Consider the following 25,017-nt stretch of genomic DNA (forward strand, 5'->3'; position numbering starts at 1 on the left):
CTCCGTGAACATCTCTGAGTGGTCCAGTTGTGGAGTGCACATAAGGAAGTGATTACTGGATAGCCCTCTCTCTCCTCTATTGATTCCACCTCATCTCATTTGGGTCACCTCTAACTCCCTCCTCCCTCTTCTCTTCTCCATGTAATTCTGTGAACCTCTCTGGGTGACACTCACAGTGGAAAAAATTTTTCATCTTTAACCTAGATGTTTCATCCATGATGCTATATGGAAGGAGAAGTTTTGAGACTACTGTAAAAATAAGACCAATAACTGGAAGCAGGAGGCTTAAGTCCAAACCCTGACTCCAGGGAACTCCTGACTCCAGGAAATTAATTGACAGGAGCTCATCAAACGCCTCCATACCTACACTGAAACCAAGCACCACACAAGGGCCAACAAGTTCCAGGGCAATACATACCAAGCGAATTCTCCAGCAACACAGGAACACAGCGCTGAGCTCCAATATACAGGCTGCCCAAAGTTACTCCAAAACCATAGACATCTCATAACTCATTAGTGAACACTTCATTGCACTCCAGAGAGAAGAAATCCAGCTCCACCCACCAGAACACAGACACAAGCTTCCCTAACCAAGAAACCTTGACAGGCCACCTGTACAAACCCACACACAGTGAGGAAATGCCACAATAAAGAGAACTCCACAAACTGCCAGAATACAGAAAGGACACCCCAAACTCAGCAATTTAAACAAGATGAGGAGACAGAGGAATACCCATCAGGTGAAGGAACAGAATAAATGCTCACCAAACCAAACAAAAGAGGAAGAGATAGGGAATCTGCCTGATAAAGATTTCCGAATATTGATAGTGAAATTGATCCAAATTCTTGAAATCAAAATGGAATCACAGATAAATAGCCTTGAGACAAGGATTGAGAAGATGCAAGAAAGATTTAACACGGACCTAGAAGATATAAAAAAGAGTCAATATATAATTAATAATGCAATAAATGAGATCAAAAACACTCTGGAGACAACAAATAGTAGAATAACAGAGGCAGAAGATAGGATTAGTGAATTAGAAGATAGAATGGTAGAAATAAATGAATCAGAGAGGAAAAAAGAAAAACTAATTAAAAGAAATGAGGACAATCTCAGAGAGCTCCAGGACAATATTAAATGCTACAACATTCGAGTAATAGGAGTCCCAGAAGAAGAAGACCAAAAGAAAGACCATGAGAAAATACTTGAGGAGATAATCCTTGAAAACTTCCCTAAAATGCGGGAGGAAATAATCACTCAAGCCCAAGAAACCCAGAGAGTCCCAAACAGGATAAACCCCAGGTGAAACACCCTAAGATGCATATTAATCAAATTAACAAAGATCAAACACAAAGAACAAATATTAAAAGCAGCAAGGGAAAAATAACAAATAACATACAATGGAATTCCCATGAGGATAACAGCTGATCTTTCAATAGAAACTCTTCAAGCCAGAAGGGAATGGCAAGACATACTTAAAGTGAGGAAAGAAAATAACCTATAGCCCAGATTATTGTACCCAGCAAGTGTCTCATTCAAATATGAAGGAGAAAGCAAAAGCTTTACAGACAAGCAAAAGCTGAGAGAATTCAGCACCACCAAACCAGCTCTCCAACAAATATTAAAGGATATTCTCTAGACAGGAAACACAAAAATGGTGTATAAATTCAAACCCAAAACAATAAAGTAAATAGCAATGGGATCATATTTGTCAATAATTACATTAAACGTAAATGGCTTGAATGTCCCAACCAAAAGACAAAGACTGGCTGAATGGTTACAAAAACAAGACCCCTACATATGTTGTCTATAAGAGACCCACCTCAAAATGGGACACATACAGACTGAAAGTGAAGGGCTGGAAAAAGATTTTCCATGCAAATAGGGACCAAAAGAAAGCAGGAGTAGCAATACTCATATCAGATAAAATAGACTTTATTTCTTTTTTATTTTTATTTTTTTTATTTTTTTGATGTTTGCAAAGCTTTTAATTTTATTTTTAAACTTTACATAATTGTATTAATTTTGCCAAATATCAAAATGAATCCGCAGCTGTGAAAAGAGACAAGAAGGTCACTACATAATGATCAAAGGATCAATCCATGAAGAAGATATAACAATTATAAATATATATGCACCCAACATAGGAGCACCACAATATGTAAGACGAATGCTAACAAGTATGGAAGGAGAAATTAACAATAACACAATAACAGTGGGAGACTTTAATACCCCACTCACACCTATGGATAGATCAACTAAACAGAAAATTAACAAGGAAACACAAACTTTAAATGATACAATAGATCAGTTAGACCTAATTGATATCTATAGGACATTTCATCCCAAAACAATGAATTTCACCTTTTTATCAAGTGCACATGGAACCTTCTCGAGGATACATCACATCCTGGGCTATAAATCTAGCCATGGTAAATTAAAAAAAAAAAAAAAAAAAGAAAGAAATCATTCCAAGCATCTTTTCTGACCACAGTGCCGTAAGATTAGATCTCAATTACAGGAGAAAAACTATTAAAAATTCCAACATATGGAAGCTGAATAACATGCTTCTGAATAACCAACAAATCACAGAAGAAATAAAAAAAGACAGCAAAATTTGCATAGAAACGAATGAAAATGAAAACACAACAACCCAAAACCTGTGGGACATTTTAAAAGCAGTGCTAAGGGGAAAGTTCATAGCATTACAGGCATACCTCAAGAAACAAGAAAAAAGTCAAATAAATAACCTAGCCCTACACCTAAATCAACTAGAAAAGGAAGAAATGAAGAACCTCAGGGTTAGTAGAAGGAAATAAATCTTAAAAATTAGGGCAGAAATAAATGCAAAAGAAACAAAAGAGACCATAGCAAAAATCAACAAAGCCAAAAGCTGGTTCTTTGAAAGGAAAAATAAAATTGACAAACCATTATCTAGACTCATCAAGAAACAAAGGGAGAAAATTCAAATAAATAAAATTAGAAATGAAAATGGAGAGATCACAACAGACAACATAGAAATGCAAAGGATCATAAGAGACTACTATCAACAATTATATGCCAATAAAATGGACAACTTGGAAGAAATGGACAAAGTCTTAGAAAAGTAAAACTTTCCAAAACTGAATCAGGAAGAAATAGAAAATCTTAACACACCTATCACAAGCACAGAAATTGAAACTGTAACCAGAAATCTTCCAGCAAACAAAAGCCCAGGTCCAGACGGCTTCACAGCTGAATTCTATCACAAATTTAGAGAAGAGCCAACACCTATCCTACTCAAAATCTTCCAAAAAATTGCAGAGGAAGGTAAACTTCCAAACTCATTCTATGAGGCCACCATCACCCTAATACCAAAACCTGACAATGATGCCACCAAAAAAGAAAACTATAGGCCAATATCACTGATGAACATAGATGCAAAAATCCTTAACAAAATTCTGGCAATCAGAATCCAACAACATATTAAAAAGATCATACACCATGACCAAGTGGGCTTTATCCCAGGGATGCAAGGATTCTTCAATATCCGCAAATCAATCAATGTATTACACCACATTAACAAATTGAAAAATAAAAACCATATGATTATCTCAATAGATGCAGAGAAAGCCTTTGAAAAAATTCAACATCCATTTATGATAAAAACTTTCCAGAAAGCAGGAATAGAAGGAATGTACCACAACATAATAAAAGCTATATATGACAAACCCACTGCAAACATTATTCTCAATTGTGAAAAATTAAAAGCATTTCCTTTAAAGTCAGGAACAAGACAAGGGTGCCCACTTTTACCATTATTATTCAACATAGTTTTGGAAGTTTTGGCCACAGCAATCAGAGCAGAAAAAGAAATAAAAGAAAGCTAAATTGGAAACGAAGAAGTAAAACTCTCACTGTTTGCAGATGACATCATCCTCTACATAGAAAACCCTAAAGATTCCACGAGGAAATTACTAGAACTAATCAATGAATAGAGAAAAGTTGCAGGATATAAAATTAGCATACAGAAATCCCTTGCATTCCTATACACTAGTAATGAGAAAAGAGAAAGAGAAATTAAGGAAACAATCCCACTCACTATTGCAAGGAAAAGAATAAAATACTTAGGAATATATCTACCTAAAGAAACTAAAGACCTATATATAGAAAACTATAAAACACTGGTGAAAGAAATCAAAGAGGACACTAAAAGACGGAGAAACATACCATGTTCATGGATCAGAAGAATCTATATAGTGAAAATGAGTATACTACCCAAAGCAATTTATAGATTCAATGCAATCCCTATCAAGCTACCAATGGCATTGTTCACAGAGCTAGAACAAATAATTTCACAATTTGTATGGAAATACAAAAAACCTCAAATACCAAAGCAATCTTGAGAAAGAAGACTGGAACTGGAGGAAGTAACCTGCCTGACTTCAGTCTCTACTACAAAGCCACAGTCATCAAGATAGTATGGTACTGACACAAAGACAGAAATATAGATCAATGGGAAAAAAATAGAAAGCCCAAAGATAAATCCACGCACATATGGACACCTTATCTTTGACAAAGGAGGTAAGAATATACAATGGATTAAAGAAAAACTCTTTAACAAGTGGTACTGGGAAAACTGGTCAACCACTTGTAAAAGAATGAAACTAGAACACTTTCTAACATCATACACAAAAACAAACTCAAAATGAATTAAAGATCTAAACGTAAGCCCAGAAACTATAAAACTCCTAGAGGAGAACATAGGCAAAACACTCTCCGACATACATCACAGCAGGATCCTCCATGACCCACCTCCCAGAATATTGGAAATAAAAGCACAAATAAACAAATGGGACCTAATTAAACTTAAAAGCTTCTGCACAACAAAGGAAACTATTAGCAAGGTGAAAAGGCAGCCTTCAGAATGGGAGAAAATGATAGCAAATGAAGCAACTGACAAACAACTAATCTCAGAAATATACAAGCAACTCCTACAGCTCAATTCCAGAAAAATAAATGGCCCAATCAAAAAATGGGCCAAAGAACTATATAGATATTTCTCCAAAGAAGACATACAGATGGCTAACAAACACATGAAAAGATGCTCAACATCACTCATTATCAGAGAAATACAAATCAAAAGTACTATAAGGTACCATTTCACGCCAGTCAGAATGACTGCGATCCAAAAGTCTACAAGCTATAAATGCTGGAGAGGGTGTGGAGAAAAGGGAACTCTCTTACACTGTTGGTAGGAATGCAAACTAGTACAGCCACTATGGAGAACAGTGTGGAGATTCCTTAAAAAACTGGAAATAGAACTGCCTTATGATCCAGCAATCCCACTGCTGGGCATACACACTGAGGAAACCAGAATTGAAAGAGACACGTGCACCCCAATGTTCATCGCAGTACTGTTTATAATAGCCAGGACATGGAAGCAACCTAGATGTCCATCAGCAGATGAATGGATAAGAAAGCTGTGGTACATATACACAATGGAATATTACTCAGCCATTAAAAAGAATATATTTGAATCAGTTCTAATGAGGTGGATGAAACTGGAGCCTATTATACAGAGTGAAGTAATCCAAAAGAAAAACACCAATACAGTATACTAATGCATATATATGGAATTTAGAAAGATGGTAACAATAACCCTGTATACGAGACAGCTAAAGAGACACTGATGTATAGAACAGTGTTTTGGACTCTGTGGGAGAGGGAGAGGGTGGGATGATTTGGGAGAATGACATTGAAACATGTATAATGTCGTGTGTGAGAAGGGTCGCCAGTCCAGGTTCAATGCATGATGTTGGATGCTTGGGGCTAGTGCGCTGGGACGACACAGGGGGATGGTATGGGGAGGGCAGGGAAGGAGGGTTCAGGATGGGGAACACGTGTGTACCTGTGGCGGATTCATTTTGATGTATGGCAGAACCAATACTATGCTGCAGAGTTGGAGAACAGAACAAAATTTAAAAGAAGAAGAAGACACACTGAGTATAGATTTCAAGAGATCGGTGTTTAGGGCTCATGTGGTAAAGAATCTGTCTGCAATACAAGAGACCTGGGTTCAATCCCTGGGTTGGGAAAATACCTTGGAAGTGTGCAACACCCTCCAGTATTGTCGCCTGGAGAATCTCATGGACAGAGGAGCCTGTCAGGCTACAGTCCATAGGGTCACAAAGAGTCAGACATGACTGAGAGCCTAAGCACAGCACAGAAGAAAACATTTCAGACAGATTGAGAAACTTACCTCTTTGCTTACAACCAAACAGATGACTCCAATACAGTGTATTTTTCATATCTTCAACTTTCATTTACTTTGAAGGTGAATTATGTGAATTTGAATAAAACACACAAACTATACTTCATTGAGATTTATCATTGCCTTCTATCACAAGTTATGATGGAATGTAAAGAGTTTATGGAGAAAGGGAGCTCTTCATGTAACCATAATTCACACAGCTCCTTTCTGGCAAAGTACTGGTTCGGACAGGACAACAAGGTCTGTTCTGGAGCAGAGAGAATGCTCTGAAAATGGAGTGAATTCTTAATTCGGTTATTGAAAACTTAATTGGAGTAAACTATTCATACACTCTGAGACATCAATGCCTCTGTGACCAGCTTCCTTCCCACTGTATCTCTCTCTCTCTCTTTTTATTTATTATTATTATTATTTTGTGTGTGTGTGAAAAATCATGAGGCTAAGTGTTTTATTTTTGGTGTACTGGATATTTATAGAAATTCACACAAGAGTTTGCAAAGGCTTAAGGTAAGCTTTAAGCCTCAGGAGCTCCAAGGAAACTATTTCTTCCAAACCAGTCCCGAGTGATATGCAATGAACTACCTAGCTCAAACAGTCCAAGGGCAAAATCAAGCCTTAGGGACAATTGGTTAAACTTCAAATCATATGACTTGATTTGAGGAAATTCTGTTCTCTTTCCCAAAAACTTTGCTTAAGTCCATCTCTTCTAGAGGCCTGGAAGTCTTTGAAGGCAATTGAAAGCCTGTAAATGAAATATGTGTGGTTAAATTCTCTTGTTTGTGTTCTATCAATGTGTTAACTGGTTTTCCTTGTAGCTCAGATGGTAAAGCATCTGCCTGCAATGAGGGAGAGCAGGGTTCAATCCCTGTATCAGCAAGATCCCCTAGAGAAGGAAATGACAAGCCACTGCAGTACCCTTGCCTGGAAAAGCCCATGGACAGAGAAGCCTGGTAGGGTACAGTCATGGGTCACAAAAGAGTTGGACATGACTGAGTGACATCACTTTCACTTTCAAAGTGTGAATTATAGTTATCACCAATATCAAAGGGCTACTGTCAGCAATAATTATCATTCTTTGGCAAGTCTGAAACATTAATATGTTAATGTTTTTAATTCTATTGTTTATTTATTTTTTAAATAGTTGATTTACAATGTTTTGTTATTTTCAGTTGTACAGCAGATACATTAGGTTGGGCAAAAAGTTCATATATATGTAAAACCTAATTTCTAATACAATTTTGTCTTCTCTTCAGAAATATTTTCCAAAATATCAAATGAGTAGCAAGAAGTGAGAATAATTTTTTTCATTCTTTTTTTTTACTTTTAGATTCTAACTAAGCATAAAATTCAAGTATTTTTAATTTTCATTTGAGGATATCGAATTGTCAAATCACAGTTCATAAGTGATCTAAAAATTAAAACTAAATTATTTCCTAGAACTTATGCTATTTTTTCTAATATTACATTACTATCAGTTCAGTTCAATTCAGTGGCTCAGTCGTGTCCGACTCTTTGTGACCCCATGAATCACAAACGCCAGACCTCCCTGTCCATCACTAACTCCCGGAGTCCACCCAAACACATGTCCATTGAGTCAGTGATGCCATCCAACCATCTCATCCTCTCACATTCCCTTCTCCCCCTGCCTTCAATCTTTCCCAGCATCATTGTCTTTTCCAGTGAGTCAGCTCTTTGCATCAGGCGGCCAAAGTATTTGAGTTTCAGCTTCAACATCAGTCCTTCCAATGAACACCCAGGACTGATCTCCTTTAGGATGGACTGGTTGGATCTCCTTGTAGCCCAAGGGACCTCTCAAGAGTCTTCTCCAACACCACAGTTCAAAAGCATCAATTCTTCGGCTCAGCATTCTTCACAGTCCAACTCTCACATCCACACATGACCACTGGAAAAACCATTGCCTTGACTAGATGGACCTTTGTTGACAAAGTAATGTCTCTGCTTTTCAATATGCTATCTAGGTTGGTCATAACTTTCCTTCCAAAGAGTAAGCGTCTTTTAATTTCATGGCTGCAGTCACCATCTGCAGTGATTTTGGAGCCCAGAAAAATAAAGTCTGACACTGTTTCCACTGTTTCCCCATCTATTTCCCATGAAGTGGTGGGACCGGATGCCATGATCTTCATTTTCTGAATGTTGAGTTTTAAGCCAACTTTTTCACTCTCCACTTTCACTTTCATCAAGAGGCTTGTGAGTTCCTCTTCACTTTCTGCCATAAGGGTGGTGTCATCTGCATATCTGAGTTTATTGATATTTCTCCCAGCAATCTTGATTCCAGCTTGTGTTTCTTCCAGTCCAGCATTTCTCATGATGTACTCTGCATATAAGTTAAAGAAACAGGGTGACAATATACAGCCTTGACGAACTCCTTTTCCTATTTGGAACCAGTCTGTTGGTCCATGTCCAGTTCTAACTGTTGCTTCCTGACCTGCATACAAATTTCTCAAGAGGCAGATCAGGTGGTCTGGTATTCCCATCTCTTGAAGAATTTTCCACAGTTTATTGTGATCCACACAGTCAAAGGCTTTGGCATAGTCAATAAACCAGAAATAGATGCTTTTCTGGAACTTTCTTGCTTTTCCCATGATCCAGCAGATGTTGGCAATTTGATCTCTGGTTCCTTTGCCTTTTCTAAAACCAGCTTGAACATCAGGAAGTTCACGGTTTACATATTGCTGAAGCCTGGCTTGGATAATTTTGAGCATTATTTTATTAGCGTGTGAGATGAGTCCAATTGTGCAGTAGTTTGAGCATTATTTGGCATTGCCTTTCTTTGGGATTGGAATGAAAACTGACCTTTTCCAGTCCTGTGGCCACTGCTGAGTTTTCCAAATTTGCTGGCATATTGAGTGCAGCACTTCCACAGCATGACCTTTCAGGATTTGGAATAGCTCAACAGGAATTCCATCACCTCCACTAGCTTTGTTCGTAGTGATGCTTTCTAAGGCCCACTTGACTTCACATTCCAGGATGTCTCTAGGTCAGTGACCACACCATCATGATTATCTGGGTCGTGAAGATCTTTTTTGTACAGATCTTCTGTGTATTCTTGCCATCTCTTCTTAATATCTTCTGCTTCTGTTAGGTCCATACCATTTCTGTCCTTTATTGAGCCCATCTTTGCATGAAATGTTCCCTGGGTATCTCTGATTTTCTTGAAGAGATCCCTAGTCTTTCCCATTCTGTTGTTTTCCTCTATTTCTTTGCACTGATTGCTGAAGAAGGCTTTCTTATCTCTTCTTGCTATTCTTTGGAACTCTTCATTCAGATGTTTATGTCTTTCCTTTTCTCCTTTGTTTTTTCACTTCTCTTCTTTTCACAGCTATTTGTAAGGCCTCCCCAGACAGCCATTTTGCTTTTTTGCATTTCTTTTCCATGGGGATGGTCTTGATCCCTGTTTCCTGTACAATGTCACAAACCTCCATCCATAGTTCATCAGGCACTCTATCTATCAGATCTAGGCCCTTAAATCTATTTCTCATTTCCACTGTATAATCATAAGGGATTTGATTTAGGTCATACCTGAATGGTCTAGTGGTTTTCCCTACTTTATTCAATTTCAGTCTGAATTTAGCAATAAGGAGTTCATGGTCTGAGCCACAGTCAGCTCCTGGTCTTGTTTTTGATGAATGTATAAAGCTTCTCTATCTTTGGCTGCGAAGAATATAATCAATATGATTTCAGTGTTGATCATCTGGTGATGTCCATGTGTAGAGTCTTCTCTTGTGCTGTTGGAAGAGGGTGTTTGTTATGACCAGTGCATTTTCTTGGCAAAACTCTATTAGTCTTTGTCCTGCTTCATTCTGTATTCCAAGGCTAAATTTGCCTGTTACTCCAGGTGTTTCTTGACTTCCTACTTTTGCATTCCACTCCCCTATAATGAAAAGGACATCTTTTTCAGGTGTTAGTTCTAAAACGTCTTGTAGGTCTTCATAGAACTGTTCAACTTCAGCTTCTTCAGCATTACTGTTGTTACAAAGAGTCAAACATGACTGAGTGACTAACGTCATGTTTATTTATAATTGCTAAGTAGATAATTACACTAGAAGTACAGTTTAGCTAACATAGAAAAGGCTTTTAAATTAAAAAAGGAAAATCAGAAAATATAATAAGATGATTGAACTTATATAGATACATGTGTATAAGGAAAAAGTAAAGGAGAGCAAGGAGATGTATTTTTATGTTGAATTTCTGAAATACATTTTTAAACTTACATTTAAAGACATAAAAGTTGAAAGAATGCAATCTTCTGGATGACAGTGGTAGGAGAATCAGATATGAAAGAGGTTAATACACAGGTTACAGAAATAAACATGTATAATATCATATATGAAATGATTCGCCTGTCCAGGTTCGATGCATGATACTGGATGCTTGGGGCTGGTGCACTGGGACAACCCAGAGGGATGTTATGGGGAGGGAGGAGGGAGGAGGGTTCAGGATGGGGAACACAGGTATACCTGTGGCGGATTCATTTAGATATATGACAAAACCAATACAATATTGTAAAGTTAAAAAATTAAATTAAATTAAATTAAAAAAGAAAGAAATATAGAAACTGAAATGTCAGGTTGAGTCCACAGAATGTGAAACTTACTAGCACGCATCTAATATATGTAATGTATATGTATCAAATATATACCAATTTTCCAAAATATTGCTAGCCTCAATGATCTGCTCAAATATCTCATGTGCCCTAACTGTCAATGAAGGTAAAGTTATAGCTGCAATGAACCTAAAAATGGAAAAATAAGCATTTTTTCTTAAGTATAACCCAACAAATATACTGAAGAGATCAGGAATAATGGCTACTAACTGTTGTTCAAATCAAGGAATGTATTTGCTCAGGAAAGAATCTCCAAACGTATGATTTCTAAATTATATAAGGATATTATTATCAGTAATTGATATGCATACACATTATATGCACATATATGTATCATATACATATGCATATGGTTAATAATGTATCTATTAGATTCTCTGTCATATAAAGAAGGAGTGTCAAGACATTAAAATGATCTGATCAAGATCATAAAGCAAATTCACTAGTTTTCAGGCAATGGCAGAGTGCACAATCACTTGAGAGCTTTTTTCCCCACACACACACACAAATTGGCAACCCATAAGAAGACCTTGAATCAATGCCAATGATTAAAGCATGTTGACATTAAAAAAAAAAAAAATCCTGAGTAAGTATAGTGTATGAAAACTTTGAGAAATACTAAGTTATATGTTTGATAAATTTAGACCTCTAAAAATTACAATTCTGCATCCAAATACACTGCAACTGCCAAGTCACCATTTCTCCAATTTTTTTTTGCAGATGAACCACTTCCCACCTATGTCTGTTCTATATTCACCATAACCATGGAGGTGGAAAGCAGTGTCAATGAGTTCATTCTGCTTGGGTTAACACAGAATCTACTAAAGGAGAAAGTAGTGTCTGTTATCTTCTTTTTCTCTACCTTGGGACTCTGTTGGAAAGCTTCTTAATTGTGATGACTATACGAAATAGCCAGAAACTTGGGAGCCCCATGTACTTCTTCCTTTTCTACTTATCTTTTGCTGATGCCTGTTTTTCATTGACCACTGCCCCTAGGTTGATTGCAGATTCTGTATCTGAGAAGAAAGCCATCTCCTTCAATGAGTGCATGACCCAGATCTTCGCGTTTCACTTCTTTGGGTACCTGGAGATCTTGGTACTTGTCCTCATGTTCTTTGATCACTATGTGGCCATTTACAAGCCCGTGCAGTACACAGCCATCATGAGCCAGAGTGTCTGTGGCACACTGGTGAAACTGGCCTGGATGGGGTCTTGTATTCATTCTTCAGCACAGATTCTCTTGGCTTTGAAAATACCCTTCTGTGGCCCCAATGTTATTGATCATTATTTCTGTGATATGCAACCTTTGTTGAAACCTGCCTGTGTGGATACTTATGTCATCAACCTGCTCATAGTGTTTAACAGTGGGACCATATGCATGGTGAGTTTCCTGTTGCTGCTTATCTCCTATATTTTCATCTTACATTCTCTAAGTAACTATAACACAGAAAGAAGAAGGAGAGCCCTTTCCACATGAACCTCCCACATTATTATTATTGTCTTATTCTTTGTTCCGTGTATATACATATATGCTTGCCCTCTAACTGTATTTCCAGTGGACAAGATGGTGGCTGTGTTTTACACTATTGTGACACCCTTGCTCCACCCCCTGATTTTCACTCTGAGGAATGCAGAAGTCAAACAGGCCATGAGAAAGCTATGGTGCAACAAAGTCTGACTCAAGATGGCAAAGAGCAGAAGATGCCAACTGCTAATTCTGTCAGAGTTTAAGTATAATTGGATCGATGGAAAAGAGAAAATGTTCTCATTCTATTGTGGACAGTATAAATGTGTTCCAGTGGGGCATTTAGGGGAACAGGCAGAATGAGCACCCAGAAAAATCTGTATTATTTTAACCAATGTCTCAGAGAAAGAACCTGAAGTTCCATCATCTTTGTGGGGACATAAGCCCACTCCTCACCTCTGCCATCTGCTTTGATGGTTCTGCTTGTGAACCACATCCTGTTCTTTCCATATATTTACCTTCTGGTTTTGTGCATCATTTTTTGTTTATTTATTTATGTTTCTTATTCAAGTTTAATAGTCTGTCCCTGATATCTATCATCCATTTTGTTGGTAAACCAGCTCTGGAATCACTGTGTCTATATCTTATACTTTCTGGCTTAAAAGTCAATAACATAATGTCACACCCAGTAACCTATGATCCCCAAGGAGCATAAATATCAACTAGTTAAGCCTCTATTTGGTGCTTGTCTCCCCTCTTTAATACTCTTAAAAATTAACTTCTCCTTTGCCTGAGTATGTACAGGGAAATAACACCTCACTTCCTATTCAAATCAGATAATTCTAGTTATAACAAAGATATTCACAGTATTGATACATAATTTTTCTATGTATACATTAATATGTTTTGTTTATCATGTTGATAATTATTTTCATATTTCTTAATTTTTTATACATATCTGTTTTTGTATTTTAAGTTAATGGACACTTGCCCAATATGGTTACTTCTGAATAGATGACCATTTTATAAAGCTGTTAGACTTATATTATAAAAACTAACATCTCATGGATGCGATCATACATATGAAAAAGGCAATAATTGACAAAATAGAACTAATGTCATAATGTGTGTGTGTATGTGTGTGTGCTCAATCGCTCAGTCATGTCTGACTGCTTTGAGACCCCATGGACTGCACCCTGCCAGGCTCTTCTGTCCATGTGTTTCTCCAGGCAAGAATACTGGAGTGAGTGTTCATCTCCTTATCTAGGAGATGTTCCTGACCCAGTGATGAAACCTACGTTTCTTGCATATCCTGCATTGGCAGGCAGATTCTGTTCCACCTAGGAAGCTCATATTTTTCATGTATCTCACTAAATTTGCATTCTTGCTTGACTACTGTTAACTAATGAGTATCAACAGTAGGAGCCAGCCCACAAGGGAACAGACATTGAGTCTATCTTTGAGAATAAATATGATCAAGACTATTTTGCTATAGCTGAAACTCCAATACTTTGGCCACCTGATGGGAAGAACTGACTCATTGGAAAAGATGCTGATGCTGGGAATGATTGAAGACAGGAGAAGGGGATGACAAAGGATGAGATGGTTGGGTGGCATCACAGACGCAGTGGACATGAGTTTGAGCAAGCTCTGGGCGTTGGTGATGGACAGGGCAGACTGGTGTGGTGCAGTCCATGGAGTCACAAAGAGTCAGACATGACTCAGTGACTGTACTGACTGATTTCCCTATAGATCTGAAAACTGGACTGTAAACTGTGGCAGATGAACTCATATGATGCCACTTTGTGATGTTTTGCATTAGCTTGTCTCTTTGGGAATCTCAGCACTCATGGAACTTCAGATTCTAACAATTAAAGTGTGGAAGATCTGATTATATTCTCTTCTGTTAACTTTTTATGGTTAAAGATAGTAACTGGTCTTCTTGCTGTAATCATTTCTAAGGATCTTTGCAAGCCTGTTTTCTGTCTCCAATTATTCTTCCTCTGGGTATATTCATAGCTTATCTCCTCAATACTTTTGATTTATTATTAAAATGTATCCTCTCAATACTGACTTTTCAGACTACTTCATAAAATTGCAACACCCATCCAGTAACCTTCTGTATCTCCTATTCCTTCATCTTTGCTTTATTTTTCTCCTTAGCACTTATCATTCTCTAACCTGTCATACAGTTTATTCATTTTATTTTCTGGTTATGATGGTAGGAATGTGTGCCTTAAAAATAATATTACATCTTCAGTGCCTAGAATAGCACTTGGCATAGTCTAAATGGTCAAGTACCTGTTGAGCTAATAAATAGATAATTGTAGAAACATATATAAATCACCAGAGGCTAGAGAGGGGCATGGAACCGATTGTCCATCTTACTTCAGAATGAACCATATTATATTACCAAATAATAAAGAGCAGAAGGAAAAATAAAGAATATAATTATGAAGAGAAAACACACAGAAAGCCATAATCTGGTCCTTTGACCAGAAGAACAAAATTAATAATCCCCTGTCATGTGGTGGCATTTACATGAGTGTATTTACTGTATATTTAAAATTGTGCATTCTATTGTATGTAAATCATACTTTAAGAAGTTCTTTTAATATAAAAGTATGTAAAAACATTTTTTCCATTTTTCTCTTCTTCTTTCCTTTATCTAGTGACTGATTTCAAAATGCTATAGGAATTATAGAAATTTAAATTAGTAGTTTTCATTGTCATTAGTTATATTTCACTGGTATAATCAGGAGTTATATAATAATTAATATATCTAACAATAACAGTTTCTAGAATATGAAACTAGGAGAAGTTAAGAAACTTGCTTAAAGCCACAGAAACATAAGTCATGAAGCTAGAATTCTATTAGATCAGATCTATCTGAACCTTTCCTACACTCAGAGATTCTTCTGTCATTGGGAAAGATTTGACTTAAAGGACAGAGTCTTTGGTAACTTTTCATAGTCTATACTTCCAGGTGACTTTGAAAGTGTGTGTGTGTGTGTGTGTGTGTGTGTTTTTCTTTAGAGTAGGATACATGAGTGGAGCTCTTGGTAAATGAAATGGAAGGTGTCCTTGCCATTCATTAAGACAGAATAGGAGGAGAGGAGGGCTCTCTGGGCAGAATCTCCCGTTTGACAATCTTGTCTGGGATTAATTAGCCTCACGGTTTACTGTGATTCTTGATTAACTGAAGTAAATAGCTCATTTAGCAAATCATTCAGGGTTGGGTGGGAAGGGTGAAGACATTTTTCCTTCAAAGCCTCGGCAAATACCTTTTCATGAAATCCCTATAAATACCTATTGGAGGAAGAGGAAATGTTTAATTAAAATGTTCTGCCAGGGAATGATTTGGGGTAATGGATCTGGCTATTTAGAGACAGTTTTATCACAGACTAGTGAGAATATTTCCTATTTATTCTAGAAATTTATAAGAGCAGAGTAAGAAACCTTCTGCCAGTATTACAGACAGTTTTGAAGAGTCTAACTCAGGCTTTCTAGGAAGGGTTGGTATCTATGGAGTGTCTTCTCTTCCCATAGGTCCCGGGACAGAAAGCAGAGTGGATCTATTTGGAATACAATGTACATGTTGCAAATACTGAGCATGATTAATCTTCATAGTAAATCAGAATTGAAGGAGCAAGAGCTCATAGCTCTATACTTCTTTCTTTCTTTCTTTCTTTTTTTTTTTTTTCCACAAAGAAAAAGTAAGTTTTCAAGACCAACTGAACAATTCCCTTTTTCTTGCCTCCCATTCAAGACTGGTTTTAGGTCAGTTGCCTCTGTCCAGTTCTGTCTCCTGAGAAACCTCAAGTTCCAGAAATATATTTCTCTGGAGATGAGAGGATTCTAATATTTGGCGGATTCTCTTCTTTTACTGGTCTCTGCTTAATGCAACATTGGTTCAGGCCCAATTCTTATCCAAAAAGGGGACATACTGAAGGAAGCAGAGGCACAGTATTCTATATCTGCACATTTATTTATAAAGCATAGGGATAGGAAAAGGACAAGAGCACAGATTAATGATATGCAGTGGGTATACACTGATACTGGTGATGCTGTGATATTTATTGCCCTAATTATCACACTAACATTTTCTGTCCAGGACACACCATCACCCCTACTTACAGCCTCAAATTGCATTATCTTCTGGGATTGGAATAAGGGATAATATGAGGACTGGAGAATAGAAAGATCAACTCTCTAGTGAAACCTTGGGATAAACTACTCTTTATCCCTAACATGGGTTTTTGCTCACCCTTGCCTAGTGAGATTTGCCCTGTCTCATCCCCTGGTTCTTCTTTTTCTGGATCTTTCCCACAATCAAAACTTCCCCTTTTGCTCTGATTCCTGCCACCATTCTCTAATCTCTCTATCCCTTACTCCTCACTATTATTTTTCAAATATATATCTAAAATGCTGATCTCTTTGACCCATCCTGAAGTTTCACCCATTTACTCATCAGAACATGCACTGAACATATCAGAGATGTTTACTTCTTTACCTGCTTGTGATTTTCTGGCTTTATGATGGCTTCTCCTGGATGGCTGGAGACTGATATTTTATGTACCAGTGTGGAGCAGAGTCACCAAGAATCGCCATGGAGTACAAACCCTTCAGTCCCAGTCCTGGTTCCCCTCTGACTATTCTCTGCTAAATCCTGCCTCCCAGTTTAACTTGAAGTAAACAAAATAGAATAATATGAACTTGTCTCGGTGAGAAAGTCTCTTGGTCCATCTACATCTCTGCAAATGGCATAATTTTGATCGTTTAATGGCTGAGTAATATTCTATTGTGTATATGTGCCACATCTTCTTTATCCATTCCTCTGTTAATGAAGGCTGCTTCCATGTCCTGACTATGGTAAAAAGTGCTGCAATACACATTGGGGTGCATGTATCTTTTGGAAATATGGTTTTCTCATATAGTAGAAAATAATACAACTTTGTAAAACAACTCTGCTCCAATTAAAAAAAAAAAAAAAAACATGAACTTGCCTTATGAGATGGTAAAATCAAATGAAGAAAAAATATTAAAGCAAATCTGAAAGGATTGCATAATTCAGTAAATACAACACACACACACACACACACACACACACACACACACACACACACACAAGCACGCAAACATGCCCTTTAAAATGGATAGCCATTAGCAAGCACGTTGACAGTGCCAGGCTTGGCTGCTGCATGCAGAAGCACTGGCACTGAGTTAGAGGACTCTGAGAGCCACAATGAGTATTTCAGTCATTGTTCTTAAAAACTATAGTAATCATTTTATTGCATTTGTGATGTGTCATATCTTTAAAATGTTCACTTTTCTTTTTCTTTCTTTTTTTCTTTGGCTTTGTCTAATGGCATGCAGGATCTTAGTTCCCTGACCAGGGACTGAACCTGTGCTCCTGCAGTTGGAGCACTGAGTCTTAACCACTAGACGACCATTTGTAATACTGATGTTTATGAAATATCAGCCTGACTTTATGGTATGTAAGAGCTAATAATTCTTACAATCAAAACACACAGAAAGATCTCACTCAAAGTGTTATTTTCATCCACTAAATTTTTGTGTGAGACATTTTATTTAGAATTGAATGAAAATGAAGTGCTCAGTGAAAAGACTTACTGTGTTCTATGTTTTAGAAATATAAAAATGATCATGTTTTAGGGCACTGAACATATTCTCTATAATATTATAGTAATAGATACATATCATTGCACATTTATTCAAATTCATAGAATGTATACCACCAAGAGTGAGCCCTGTGCTAAACCATGGATTTCAAGTGATTGCAATTGCAATGTGTCAATGTAGTTCGTCAGTATAACAAATGCATCACTCTGGTGAGATAGTTGATAATGGGGTGGAGGTTATATATGTGTTAGGCAGGGACTGTATGGGAAATCTCTGAACCTTTCTCTTAATTTTATTGTGAACCTAAAATCGCTATAACAAATAAAACCTTAGAGGGAGGGGAGGGGAGGGAGGAGGGTGGAGGGTTCAGGATGGGGAACGTGGGTATACCTGTGGCGGATTCATTTTGATATTTGGCAGAACTAATACAATATTGTAAAGTTTAAAAATAAAATAAAATTTAAAAAAATGATAACAGTGACAGCACATGATCTTATTAAATATAACAAGATATAATTAATTTTGCTATTTTGCATGAGACTAATAAAAAATGAACATTTAAGATCCTTCTCAAAGAAGTGAAAGTTGCTCTGTCATGTCCAACTCTTTACAACCCCATGGATTATACAGTTCATGGAATTCTCCAGGCCAGAATACTGGAGTGGGTAGCTATTCCCTTCTCCAGGGAAGGAAGTAAGAAATCCAAAGTGACCAACGAATCATATCTGGGGTCACTGAGGGTCCAGACTTTATTTCATTGGAACCACAGTGGATCAACTTGTATGCTTCCAACTTAGTTTCTTAGTGTAGTGGATAGAAAGATGTATCTCCCCTGGAAGCTGCAAATCTTCAAGAAGGTAGGCATTTCTTTGCAGATGAGCTTAAAGTCCAATTGGATTTTTTTTTTTTTTTATGACAATTTTGTTAAACAACTTAGTTATTTCTGTTCTTAGGTAATGAGTAAATCATAATAAAAACAGTTCACATCTTTTTAGGTCTCTACATTTCATATATCCCTACAAAAACATATTCAAACAATACACTCTTGTTTTCATGGCCTGTGGCTAGGTAGAAAACCTTGTTTTTGAAGTTTTTCTACTATGCCTTTGTTGTTGTTCAGTCGCTATGTCATGTCTGACTCTTTGCCACTCCATGGACTGCAGCATATCAGGCTTTTCTTCCCTCCATGATCTCCTGGAATTTGTTCAAATTCATGTCCATTAAGTCAGTGATGCTATCTAACCATCTTGTCCTCTGCCACCCCCTTCTCCTTTTGCCTTCAATATATCCCAGCATCAGAATAACCCAACTAAACTCAAAGTTTCAATTTGATTTTTTTATTTGATTGATAAAGGATTTGCCTTATCATGTCCATTTGGAGAAGGAAATGACACCCCACTCCAGTACTCTTGCCTGGAAAATCCCATGGATGGAGGGGCCTTGTAGGCTACAGTCCATGGGGTTGCTAAGAGTCGGACACCACTGAGCAACTTCACTTTCACTTTTCACTTTCATGCATTGGAGAAGGAAATGGCAACACACTCCAGTGTTCTTGCCTGGGGGATCCCAGGGATGGGGGAGCCTAGGGGCTGCCATCTATGGGGTCACACAGAGTCGAACACGACTGAACCACTGAAGTGACTTAGTAGCAGCAGTATCATGTCCATTAAAATCTTGTCTTCCTCTCTCCTTCCGAAGCCCTCACTCGGAGGTTTATTTCTGGATTCTAGACTTTTTCACATCAAAGGCCCTATGTTCCTTCTACTTTCCTCTTATCATGGGACCATATTACTGAAGGTGTTATGTACTTTTATTGATTTATATTTAAATACATATTAAAATTTCTCAAAGCATCATTCCTAACTTCTGGTCACCATGAGAAAACTGGTGTGATACACAGTGCCAATGTAATTTCTGCTACTTAGAAAAGGAACTTAATGTTTAAAACAGTTGTGCAGTTGTTTTATAGGTAAATAAAAATTTGGAATGGGTACTTTTGGAAAATAAAGAACCCCTCTTGGAAAGCTAACACTCATAATCATAATGGAAGTAACCACTGCAATTGAAGGTACTGCATACCTGCATCTTCCATATGTTTTGCACATACTGAATTATCCAACCTTCATAGCAACTCTGAAAGGTAGATTGCATTGTCATATATTTTCACAGCTGGAGAAAATGAAATGCATAGAATCAAGGAATTTGTTAAATATACACCTTCATAGGCAGCAGATGGAGTGTGAATCTAAGCAGTGTGGCCTCAGATTCTATGCTAACTGCCTTCTCAGACCTGATTTAAAACCTGACTTTCTTCAGTTACAGTTCATCTCTTTAAAAAATTCTGAATTTTTCACTGATCAATGTACTCTTTAGGAATTTATACTTTTCTCTCTGTAGATTGTTTCTATTCTTATAACACCAATCGTATGATGACTTACATAATTAGTGATCTTATCTACAAGTACCTTAAAACTCATATTAAATTTTTAGGAACAGGGAGGATGTTTTCCACATTCCTCACAGTAACTTCAGATAATTTCAATTAAATATTTAAAGTGAAAGATAATTATTTAATTATGTAAGGTAAGTGGATAATGTATTTCTATTTTAAAGTTTTTTTCAAAATATAGACTACATTAAAATGGGAAAATTGACAGCTTGTATTTTATAAAAAGGAACAAAGTCACAGAAGAAGAAAAGAAGCAAAGTCATAAAAGTGCAAGTGGTAGAGACTGACTTACATAGTTCTTACTATGAGCCACATCATTCTTTATTTTATCTGCATAGTAACCATGATTAAGTCTAAAGTGATTTTCCCAAGATCTTGCAACTAGTAAATAGTGGATCTGGGATTTGAACCCAGATCCAGACAAACTGACTTCAGCAACTGTATTCTTTACCAAGAAATATCATTTTGCTAGATTAATATTAATTGCAAATAAAATAACAAGATTGCAAAATATAAGACAACAAATGATAAAAGATACTCAGGACAATATGTTTTCATAAAGATGTGGTAAAAAATAAAATGTGGCTTATAATATAATTTAATATACATATAATAAAAATACATTTTTGCTAACCAAGTGAGATAATACAATAAGTTTTTTTTGCTTTGCTTGTATGTGCATTAATTTTTTGCAATATTCTAAAACACTATATATCATTATATCATTAAGTAAAATAATTAAACTATGGGAATTATAGTAATTTGTGAAAATTGTTATAATAATTCTAAGTGAAAGTCAGAAACTATAATGATGATTTCAGTCAAACTATATATGATATTAACAAATATCTGAAATAGAAAAATTGCATTATTGTATATTGGAACTGCAGGATTTTTTTCAAACAATATTTTTAGGAAAGTATTCTGGAAAATTTAGAGTAAAGAGAGACATGTGTAAGTAAGATCATATATTAGATTATACACATATTGGAAATTTTACAAGTCAAATCCATAGGAAGAAAGGGTCAGTAATTTAATGGGGTAAGTTCAGAAGTATAGTCCTGAGGGTAAATAGTAGTTTCCTAAATTATATAAACCTTAGTGTATTATCCACACATTTGTTATATTATGACCATCAGTGAAGCTGACATCTTGAACACAAGAGGCATAGGTAAAAATTGTCAAAGCATATTTCAACCAAGATTCCAATGGAGTCAGGTATAACAGACACAAAAATGAGCCATACTAAGAATGGTTTCTTCAGCAGAGACTCTAATAATATTAGCACTTAATATTGAAATAGTGCTATTTAGCTTCTAGGGAACATAGAAAAGATACATAATGCCTGGAATATACATGTGTATATTGATGTCTATGTGGATACAAAACCGTCTTCAAATTTTTAGGAAAACTCAGAATACGATATGGCAAGTATTTGCACTCCATTTCTTGTCTGAAGGCTAAATTTTGAAGTGTTAAAGTCATTTTCCCAAGGAAAGTACTAGTTCTGGAGTTTGTAATCTTGGTTGGAATAAGAAAAAAAAAATTAAAGGCCATTCATTCTGATATTATCAAAACGCAAAAACTTTGATCCAAGGCAGCTAACTTCTGAATCAATAGATAGATCTGGGAGAGATTAGGACATGTGCAGATTTCCAGAGATTCATATTGGATCAAAGGCATTTGGAGCAAACAAAGAATGAAACAGAAACTGGGACTTCAGAATTCAGTCCACTTATCTTCCCCGCATGTCTAATTATTTTCTTCTTTCTGCAGATTAAACCTTTGTCAACTACCTCTTATCTATAGTCATTACCATGTCAGTGAATAAGAGTGTGACTGAATTAATTCTTTTTGGCTTGACACAGGATGTAGGAAAGCAGAAAGTAATACTTGGAGTCTTCTTGGTCCTATACTTTGCAACACTGTTGGGGAACTTTCTTACTGTTGTGACTATTAAGACAAGCAGGACACTTAGGAGTCCCATGTATTTCTTCCTATTCTGTCTGTCCTTTGCTGATGCCTGCTTCTCTACAACCACAGCCACCAGGTTAACTGTGGATGCCCTTTCTCAGGAGAAAACAATTTTCTACAATGAGTGAATAACCCAGGTCTTTGCAGCCGATTTCTTTGGATGCATAAAGATCTTTGTGCTCATCATGGCCTTAGATTGCTACATAGCCATCTGTAAACCCTTGCAATATACAGCCATCATGAGCTGGCTCCTTTGTGGTGTATTGGTGATTCTAGCCTGGGTGCAGTCTTAAATTCTAGCCTGGGTGATTCTAGCCTGGGTGGGGTCTTGAATTCTAGCTGGGGTGAGATCTCAGCACAGATTTTCACAGATTTTCCTGGCTTTGAGGTTGCCCTTCTGTGGCCCCAATGTAATTGGCCACTATTTCTGTGACTTGCAGCCCTTGTTGAAACTTGCCTGCATGGACACTTCTGTGATAAATTTGCTTGTTGTTTCTAATAGTGGGCCCATATGCATGGTGAGTTGCATAATCCTGTTTATCTCCTATGTTGTCACCTTGTACTCATTGAGAAACCACAGTGCAGAAGGAAGGATAAAAGCCCTTTTTACATGCACCTCCCACTTCATTGTGGTTGTCATATTTTTTGGCCCATGTATATTCATATACACACGCCCACCAACCACATTTCCAATAGACAAGGTGGTGACTGTATTTTATACAGTTGGGACACCCTTGCTTAACCCACTGATCTATAAACTACAGAATGAAGAAGTGAAAAATGCCATGAAAATGTTATGATGTAGCAAAGCATGACTTCAGTTGATAAGTGTATATACTGGAATCCTTGTGTATATTTCCTTAATGATGTAGTTCTGCTTTACGGAAAGAAGAAATAGCATATAGCATATTTTTGTCCAGAAGCAAGAGTAAAGAAATACATGGATATAAAGACAGAGATACACAGTATCCTTATTCTGAGAGGCTTGCATTAGGAAATAAAACCCATAACAATTTCGAACAACCTCTGATGACTCTTACTTTAATTCTATCAACATCAGAAAATATTCACATGATAATTTAGTTTCCTGTACAAATATTTCTTCAGAGAGAAATAGACTGACAGAATGTGTGTGTGTGTGTGTGTGTATGTGTGTGTGTGTGTGTGTGTGTGTGTGTGTGTACATTGATTCTTTTTCTAGATTTTGTTCTAGTTCTTATGAAGGTGATCATAAGAGCTTATCCATAAGGGACTGGAACTTTACAGAATCATGGTTTCTGTTTTGACAACCTAACAATTAGAGAAAATTCTCTGAGAAAATGTTACTCTAGAAATTAATGCTGAATCCACCTTACTAGTGTATCTATACTGATGACCCTCAAACTCCTATAAAACCTGGAACTATCAGTGAAAACCTAGACTATCACTGAAAAACATCTTAAAATGTGCATAGTTAAGAAGATGAAGGATCTTATATTTGATTTAATAGGAAATAACAGCCAGTCAGTCAGTTGCCCTTCAGAGTCTTTCACATTGCTCTTCATGAAGGAGAGGGAAGAGGAAATAAGAGTTTGGCAGCACCAATGTGCAGAAAGGAGGCTAACGGTAAGGAGGGAGGACAGAAAACGGTGCTTTATAAGGAGAGAATAAGTGAAAGGAAGTGGTCATTTTATCCAAAGAGGAGAGAAGAAGCTTCATCTTCCTTATACTTTGAGAATCACTTTTAGAAATATGAACATTTTCAGGAAATAATGAAATTTCAGGCTATTCCCATATCATTAAGTTTTCTCTGTTATATTGATTTGTGTACAGAAAAGAAGCATTTTTGTTCTTTTGCTTCCCCGTAACATCTGAAAACTCAAGTTTCAGGATTCTGGGAAGAACCCGAAATTGAAAGCTTCAGCTCAGTCACTCAGTCAAGCACTTCTCAAAATTTGATCTTTTATTTTACATGAGGTTATTCAAAAAAATGTGTATTTGAAGATAGCTTAATATATAAATAATGTTAGCTCACCACTCCCACTACCACAATCATTATATAATCTCATGATAAAGTACTGTCATGCTATTTTAGAACCTGAGCCTATAATTCCAATTCAAATTGGCACCAAAAGTATTATTTTGTGATATTTAAGTATCATTTAATACTCAAGTACTTAATATTGCTTTAAGGGAAGCATTTCTGTCAAATGAAGACAAAACGTTATTATGTTGCACCTAAGATCCCCAATAGCTCTAATATAACAAGTAGTGACAGGAGGGAGGAGCTAAGATGGTGAAAGAGTAAGATGGGAACACTTTCTCCCCCACAAATTCATCAAAAGAACATTTAATTGCTGAGTAAATTCCACAAAACAACTTCTGAATGCCGGCAGAGGACATCAGGCACCCAGAAAAGCAACCCAAGACTTCAAAAGGAGGTAGGGAAAAAAATAAAAGACCAAAAAAAAGGGATAAAAGAGGGAGGGATGGAGTTCCATCCTGGGAAGGGAGTCTTAAAAAGAGAGAAGTTTCCAAACACCAGGAAACCTTCTCACTGCCAAATTTGTGCCGAGCCTTGGAAGCACAGAGGGAAACATAACAGGGAGGAAAAATAAATAAACAATTA

The 25,017-nt window shown here is 36.7% G+C and overlaps 2 pseudogenes; both read left to right on the plus strand.

The window, feature by feature from the left end:
• The first annotated feature begins 11,642 nt into the window (after positions 1–11,642).
• Positions 11,643–12,556, plus strand: LOC113876984 (annotated as a pseudogene).
• Positions 12,557–22,252: 9,696 nt separating this feature from the next.
• On the plus strand, positions 22,253–23,209 carry LOC113878553 (annotated as a pseudogene).
• Positions 23,210–25,017: the final 1,808 nt, after the last annotated feature.

This window comes from Bos indicus x Bos taurus, chromosome 19 (genome assembly GCF_003369695.1).
Source record: "Bos indicus x Bos taurus breed Angus x Brahman F1 hybrid chromosome 19, Bos_hybrid_MaternalHap_v2.0, whole genome shotgun sequence".
Lineage (NCBI taxonomy): Eukaryota > Metazoa > Chordata > Mammalia > Artiodactyla > Bovidae > Bos > Bos indicus x Bos taurus.